Source organism: Pinus tabuliformis, chromosome 9, assembly GCF_031772625.1.
Source record: "Pinus tabuliformis cultivar Carrire ecotype Pingquan chromosome 9, CPIR1, whole genome shotgun sequence".
In the NCBI taxonomy this organism is placed as follows: domain Eukaryota; kingdom Viridiplantae; phylum Streptophyta; class Pinopsida; order Pinales; family Pinaceae; genus Pinus; species Pinus tabuliformis.
The window spans coordinates 999,161,824-999,169,785 of record NC_142307.1 but is presented as its reverse complement, the minus strand read 5'-3'; the positions used below and the strand labels follow the sequence as shown (position 1 = coordinate 999,169,785).

Sequence of the window (7,962 nt, the reverse complement as noted above, 5' to 3'; positions counted from 1 at the left end):
TTGATAGGATGGTAGAGTCTAATGGAATTAAAGATAGTGCCCAGCCCCTTATGTGCTTGGATGGAGATGAATGCAAGCCTAGAAATAGAAAAGCAAGGAAAATAAAAGTTGATGCTGAAATCCTTGGTAGGGTCTTAGAGCTAAATGCTTTGCACAATAGTGATCAACCCAACTTCCAACAGATAGATGAAAGTAAGCATGGGAAAAAACAAGTGAAGGAGGATAATATTGTATCCTTAGCAACCTTGTCTTCCAAACAAGCTATTATAGCTGATAAAGTAACCACAGACACAAAACCCTCAAAGAAGCTCCCCCCTATGGCTATACCATTGGTTGCTTCCATTTTTTCATTCTTTGTTATACATCTTCTCTCTGCGGTTAGAACATCGATGATTTTCCCCTCTGCAGAAGATATTTCAGAGGTGGTCAATCAATCTAAAAAAAGTGATGGGGAAAGAGAGAGCTCAAACCAGGAGGGTCAGTTCACATTATCTTCTAATGGGAAGGCTGAGGATCAAAATTGCGTGCTCTTAAATTGCCACCTTGATGGCCATCCTGACATGTGTAAAACATGTATAGATCCCAGTTATCCAAAACATGAAAGAAAAGCTAGCCCATCCTCTATTCCTTTCCAAGAAATTTTCAAGTGGGTGCAGATGAATCTGGGGGATCCTTGAAACACAAGAGCCACTTCGGGATCTAGTTCGTGGAGCATTAAAAAAAAATTCTTCAAAGACAACACCTCCAGGAGTCAAGGGTTGGAAGCCCCTTGCAGTCTATGATAAATCTACTAGGAGCTGGTCATGGATTGGTCTAGTGGTATCTAGCTCCCTAAGGCACGAGTCCAAGGAAGTCCAAAGTTCTCCAGAAGCATGGGGCATTTCTCAAAAGATTCTTTTAAAATTGGTGGAAGAATTTGCAAATTGGATGAAAAATGGGCAAGAAACTCTTCAACAGATTGTTCTTCTGCCTACCCCACCACCACCATCAATGCCAACATGTATAGATGAAAAGGAAATATTTCGGGACTTGAGAGCTCAGAAAATTTCAATCACTATCACCCCAAGTTCTGCTGATATGAGAGCTTATTTCCATAGAGAAGAAGTTCTTTGATACTCTATTCCTGACAGGGCCTTCTCTTACACTGTTGTAGATGGGCGTAAGGCAGTTGTTGCTCCACTGAGGAGATGTGGTGGAAAACCTACCTCAAAGGCTTGGGACCATTTTATGCTGAAGCCTGATAGGCCCCCTCATGTGACAATACTATGCCTTGTGAGAGATGCAGCTGCTAGATTGCCTAGGAGCATCGACACAAGGGAAGATGTTTGTACACTTATCAGGGATTCTTAGTACATTGTAGAAGATGTATCAGATGCACAAGTTAATCAGGTTGTTAGTGGAGCATTGGATCGCCTGCATTATGAGCGCAATCCTTGTGTGCAATTTTATGGAGATAGAAAATTGTGGGTTTACTTACACTCTGAAAGAGCTAAAGAAGATTTTAAGGATGACAAGACATCTTCTACAAAGAGATGGAAAAGGCAAAAGAAGGAAAATGTCGAGAATTTGGACCTTGCGCCTTTTAATGGTGGTACTTATCATGGTATGGATGATCAGGGTGGTTATGGCTCAGGCCTTGGGTTTGATTTCTGCTCTCCTGATTATAATGGCGACTCATCATCTATATATTCTGGTGGCAAGGCAGAACTTGTGTACAATAAGAATGGTTCTTTGACTAGTCCTCGTGTTCTCAGAAGTGGTTTCAATGGGTCAAATATGGATGATGGTATGGTACCATTTATAGATCTCCCTCCATCTATACATTATGTTCCTGGTAGTATGCATGAAAGTCATCCGATGGGGTGGGAGGTCCTTGGATTAAATCCATTGGGTCATGGGTCAAATCTTAAATCTCAAGAGCACATATCAAATAAGGACTTTGATAATGACACATTTAGTAGAGAGAGACCAATTGAACTCCTAAGGGCCAGCCTGCTATGAGGATTCTAATGATTACTTCCATCCACGATGCTAAAGGAAAAGAATCTGACAATCAAATCTAATGTTTTGGCGTGGTCTCTCAATTTGACAAACAACATTCCTATGAATGTTCTTGAAGTATTCCAGTTGTTGCACCTATCTACATTGTTGGGGTGAAAGCCATTGGGGGCAAACACTGGTTTCGATGTATATTCTTGTTCTTCAGTACAGATAAAAGGATGAGTTTTCTTTGTATAGGGGAGTTTTCTATAGGTATGACAAAAGAAGTTTAGTGTAGAAGTATAAGTCTTAGACGTACCCATGCAACATATTTTATTAGCAATTTAGTAGCAACTAGAATTCAAATTTCAAACCTATCAACTTAGCTTCTTCATTTTTTCCTGTCCTTTCATTTTTGTATGCATTTTTTTGTCTTCTTTCTTTAAATTTCCACAATTTAGGAGTTAAATGGTTTTCATATTCCCATGAAATCGATACTTTGCATCCTCAATACAAATACAAAAACCTCTCAAAACAGATCCATAAGACATACCTTACTGTACTAAGGAAAAGTACAAATGTTTATGCTAATGTCACTATTCTACAGCGACTTTATTTCCTATTGAATGGATGTGTTTTGTAGACAAACTGAATATATTTGCAACTTCTTGCCATCCATACTAGTTATTAGTCACACGCCAAGGAGTTTTTCCTGGAGTTTGTTGGTGAACTCGAGAGTATGTTCTAAAGGGATGAAATTAATTACTTTTGTTACTATGAAATGCTACCAACCTTTTTCCCCCAATCCTATTCAATTGGAAAAGTGTTTCCTAAGGAAAACAAATATAAAATGTACTCCATAATAAGAAAAATAGAGGCCAGAATACAAACACCAAACAACAAAGGTGGATAAAAACAATATGCTTACCGATCATCTCTATTTTTCCTTCTTGAGAATAACTTTGTTTTATATTTTGAAACTGGAAGTGATGCGATCAAATCTGGGCAAAGGCCTCTGCTATGAGTTCCGATTGCCTCTCCTAACTTGACCAATGCCGAGGGCCTCCCCTAAGTAGTACAAGTACAATGTGGGAATACAAATGCAACTCCTAGAAAATGCCAAAGCTAAATCTAGGGTAAAATGAAACAAAGAAGAATACAATAATAGGACACCCTCATAAACATATAGATAAATAAATCATGTAGAAGGCTAAGTGAAGGTAATAAAGCTATTGCCATTCATGCAAACACATTTGGTGGCTCAAAATTGCATTCTGAGTTTGAGCAAAATAGAAATATAACACCTAAGCTACATTTTGATGCCGATGATGAGTGTGGTAGAGATAAAGAGAGGTCTATTCCTAAGACAGATTGTGAAGTGAAAACAGTGGGATGTTGCAGTCTATCCAGTACTCATTGTGACACAGTGTTAATGACCACCCTGTTGAAGAAGAAAAAAAACAATTTCCTACAAGTTTTTTGGCCTGCTCAGTTGGCTTGCTACACTTTGACAAGGATATGCTACATTTCTCTTCATTTGATTCCCCCTTGAAAACAATCCATATTTCCAAATTATTGATAGTGTGAGAAAATATTCTGAATGCAGAGGCGAAATATCAGCAGGAGGATAGGAAACAACTTTCTACCAATATTGCAATCACCCGAGAAGACTTAGCACGTGATGACATGGGTATCATGCCATGCCTTTTTTCTACACTAGAAAATTGAAATTCAACCAACATATGACAAAATACTAAGTGCAGATGGAGATAATGGACCAGACTAGAGTTCTAGTTTCCCTGAGAATGATAGTAATAAGACAGTCATTAATGAAGGGAAATCCTAAAGATCCCCTAAGGTTCAGAAGACCAACGCTCCTATCTGTGATTTTGAATATAGTAGAAACTTTGGCACCCATAATGATGTGCATCTCCAATCAGCATTACCTATTAAGTTTAAACAGAACAGTGCAAGATCCTATATTTTTGCTTTAACAATCATCCTACATATGACACCAACTCCGATGAGGAAGAAAAGAAGGTTTACCATATTATCAAGTCGTTTTGTGAACCATATGATACACAGGCAGAAAGGTCCATTCCATTTGTTGAAGGCATCCTTATTGAAGATGAATAGTCTTGTCATATTGGAATAACTAACCAATATCCAGGCATACAAGAGGACCTCTTCAAACCCATAATTCATTAACTACACAGTGAGCAGAATCATTTACAGGTTTCTCTCTTATTGTTCATAGTTATGATAATTGATTTTCAAAGGAGGTTGTTCTCCTAACTACAAATTATATTTGGGTAGATTTAATTTCCCATATAAAACAAACCCCTATCCACAACAATGATGTTGATGGACAACATAAAATTGTTCCTATGTTTGATCTAGAAATGTTGGAACTAAATTCTCAATATTTACTTGGACCAGAATGACCTAAGGAGACTAGATCTTTATAGGAATGGAGAGCCAAATATGGATCTCTCTCCCAACTCAAGGTAGATTCTAAAAGGGCCAAAAATATACCCTTTACACCAAATTATTTTTTGTGTTTTTCCCTAGTATTAGAAATAAGTTAGAGTTTCTTCTATTTCCTCCTCGGAGCATTTTATGCAAATTGGTTCCAAGATTGAAGCCAAGTTACATAAGACCATTCAATTATTTTAGATGAAGGGAATTTCGTCCCAATTTTCTTTCTACTAATTACTTAGCCCAACAATATTGGGTAGAACAAAGGAGAAACCAATTCCATATCCTCTACCCACTGTGGGAAGAAGAAATATGGCACCTATCATATGGAGCTTGCCCATTCCAATGAGGAATGTCAAACATTTAGGCCAAAGAGCTCCAAAAGGAAAAATACTTCCTTTCTAATCATTATTGAGAGGTTGGAGACATAAAGGTTGATGTCAAAAATCCTCACTACATTGATCCACACTTTATGCTAATGCCCAAAGATAGCCTTGCCATCAACAAGGAAGCTCTTTGTACATAGAATTGTCAAATCAAGCACAAACTAGCATATATGGTCATTGATAATGGCAACCAAAATAACCTTTTCTTGCTTCAATTGGAAAAGGAACTTAAGTTACCAACCTCAACTCATCACAACTCACATTAGCTTGGATGGTAAAAGATGCACATTAGCTTGTGCTAATCAGTTGAGAATATATCGAATTGTTGCTAAAAGATGGCAAGATTTTGCAAAATTGAAAATTGAAATTCAACCAACATATGAAAAAATCCTGAGTGCAGATGGAGATAATGGACTAGACTATAGTTCTAGTTTCCCTAAGAATAAGAGTAATAAGGCACTCATTAATGAAGGGAAGTCCTGAAGATCCCCTAAGGTTCAAGAGACCAACACTCCTATCTGTGATTTTGAATATGGTAGAAACTTTGGCACCCATAATGATGTGCATCTCCAATCAACATTACCTGTTAAGTTTGAACAAGACAATGCAAGATCCTATATGTTTTTCTTTGACAGTCATCCTACATATGACATGGACTCTGACGAGGAAGAAAAGAAGGCTAATTATATTATCAAGCCGTTTTTTGAACATATGAGACAAAGGCATAAATGTCCATTCCATTGCTTGAAGGCATCCTTAATGAAGATGAATAGTCTTGTCATATTGGAATAAATAGCCAATATCCAGGCATACAAGAGGACTTCTCCAAACCCATAATTGATTTACTACACAGTGAGCAGAATCATTTCCAGGTTTTTCTCTTATTGTTCATAGTTATGATAATTGATATTAAAAGGAGGTTGTTCTCCTAACTACAAACTATATTCCGGTAGCTTTAATTTCCCGTATAAAACAACCCCCTGTCCGCAACAATGATGTTGATGGCCAGCATAAAACTGTTCCTATGTTTGATCCAGAAACGTTGGAACTAAAGTCTCAATATTTCCTTCGACCAGAATGACCCAAGGAGACCAGATCTTTATAGGAATGGAGAGCCAGATATGGATCTCTCTCCCAACTCAAGGTAGATTCTAAAAGGGCCCAAAATATACCCTCTACACCGAATTCTTTTATGTGTTGTTCCCTAGTATTAGAAATAAGTTAGAGTTTCTTCTATTTTCTCCTCGGAGCATTTTATGCAAATTGGTTCCAATATTGAAGCCAAGTTACATAAGACCATTCAATTCTTTTAGATGAAGGGAATTTCATCCTCATTTTCTTTCTACTAATTACTCAGCCCAAAAATATTGGGTAGAACAAAGGAGAAACCAATTCCATATCCTCTACTGACTATGGGAAGAAGAAATATGGCACCTATAATAGCAACCTTGCCCATTCCAATAAGGAATGTCAAACATTTAGACCAAAGAGCTCCAAAAGGAAAAATACTTCCTTTCTAAGCATTATTGAGAGGTTGGAGACTTAGAGGTTGATGTCAACAATCCCAACTACATTGATCCACACTTGATGCTAATGCCTAAAGATATCCTTTCCATCAACAAGGAAGCTCTTTGTACATAGAACTGTCAAATCAAGCACATAGAACTATCAAATGAAGCAAAAACAAGCATATATGGTCATTGATAATGGCAACCAAAATAACATTTTCTTGCTTCATTGGAAAAGAAACTTAAGCTACCAACCTAAAATCATCACAACTCACATTAGCTTGGTTGGGTAAAAGATGCATATTATCTTGTTCTAATCAATTGACAATAGATCAGACTGTTGCTAAAATATGGTAAGATTTTGCAAAATTGAAAATTGAAATTCAACCAACATATGACAAAATCCTGAGTGCGGACACAGCTAGTGGACCAGACTATAGTTCTAGTTTCCCTGAGAATGAGATTAATAAGACACTCATTAATGAAGGCAATCCTGAAGATCCCCTAAGGTTCAAGAGACCAACACTCATATCTGTGATTTTGAATATGGTAGAAACTTTGGCACCCATAATGATGTGTATCTCCAATTAGCATTACCTATTAAGTTTGAACATAACAGTGCAAGATCCTATATTTTTTTCTTTTTACAGTCATCCTACATATGACATGGACTCAGGTGAGGAAGAAAAGAAGGTTGATCATATTATCAAGTCGTTTTGTGAACCATATGAGACACAAGCAGAAAGGTCCATTTCATTTGTTGAAGGAATCCTTATTGAAGATGAATAGTCTTGTCATATTGGAAGAACTAACAAATATCAAGGCCTACATGAGGACTTCTTCAAACCCATAATTGATTAACTACACAGTGAGTAGAATCATTTACAGGTTTTTCTCTTATTTTTCATAGTTATGATAATTGACCTTCAAAGGCAGTTGTTCTCCTAACTACAAATTATATTTGGGTAGATTTAATTTCCCATATAAAATAACCCCCTGTTTGCAACACTAATGATGATTTCTAGCATAAAATTGTTCTTATGTTTGATCCAGAAATGTTGGAACTAAAGTCCTAATATTTACTTCAACCAGAATGACCCAAGGAAACCAGATCTTTATAGGAATGGAGAGCCAGATATGGATCTCTCTCCCAACTCAAGGTAGATTCTAAAAGGGCCCAAAATATACCCTCTACACCAAATTATTTTTTGTGTTGTTCCCTAGTATTAGAAATAAGTTAGAGTTTCTTTTATTCCTCCTCGAACCATTTTATGCAAATTGGTTCCACGATTGAAGCCAAGTTACATAATATCATTCAATTCTTTTAGATGAAGGGATTTTCGTCCTCATTTTCTTTCTACTAATTACTTAGCCCAAAAATATTGGGTAGAACAAAGGATAAACCAATTCCATATCCTCTGCCCACTGTGGGAAGAAGAAATATGTCACCTATTATATGGAGCTTGCCCATTCCAAATGAGGAATGTCAAACATTTAGGCCAAAGAGCTCCAAAAGGAAAAACACTTCCTTTCTAAGCATTATTGAGAGGTTGGAGACTTAGAGGTTGATGTCAAAAATCCCCACTACATTTATCCACACTTGATGATAA

The 7,962-nt window shown here is 37.0% G+C and overlaps 1 pseudogene; it reads left to right on the top strand.

Moving 5' to 3' along the window:
- The first annotated feature begins 681 nt into the window (after positions 1-681).
- Positions 682-2,001, top strand: LOC149152089 (uncharacterized; annotated as a pseudogene).
- Positions 2,002-7,962: the final 5,961 nt, after the last annotated feature.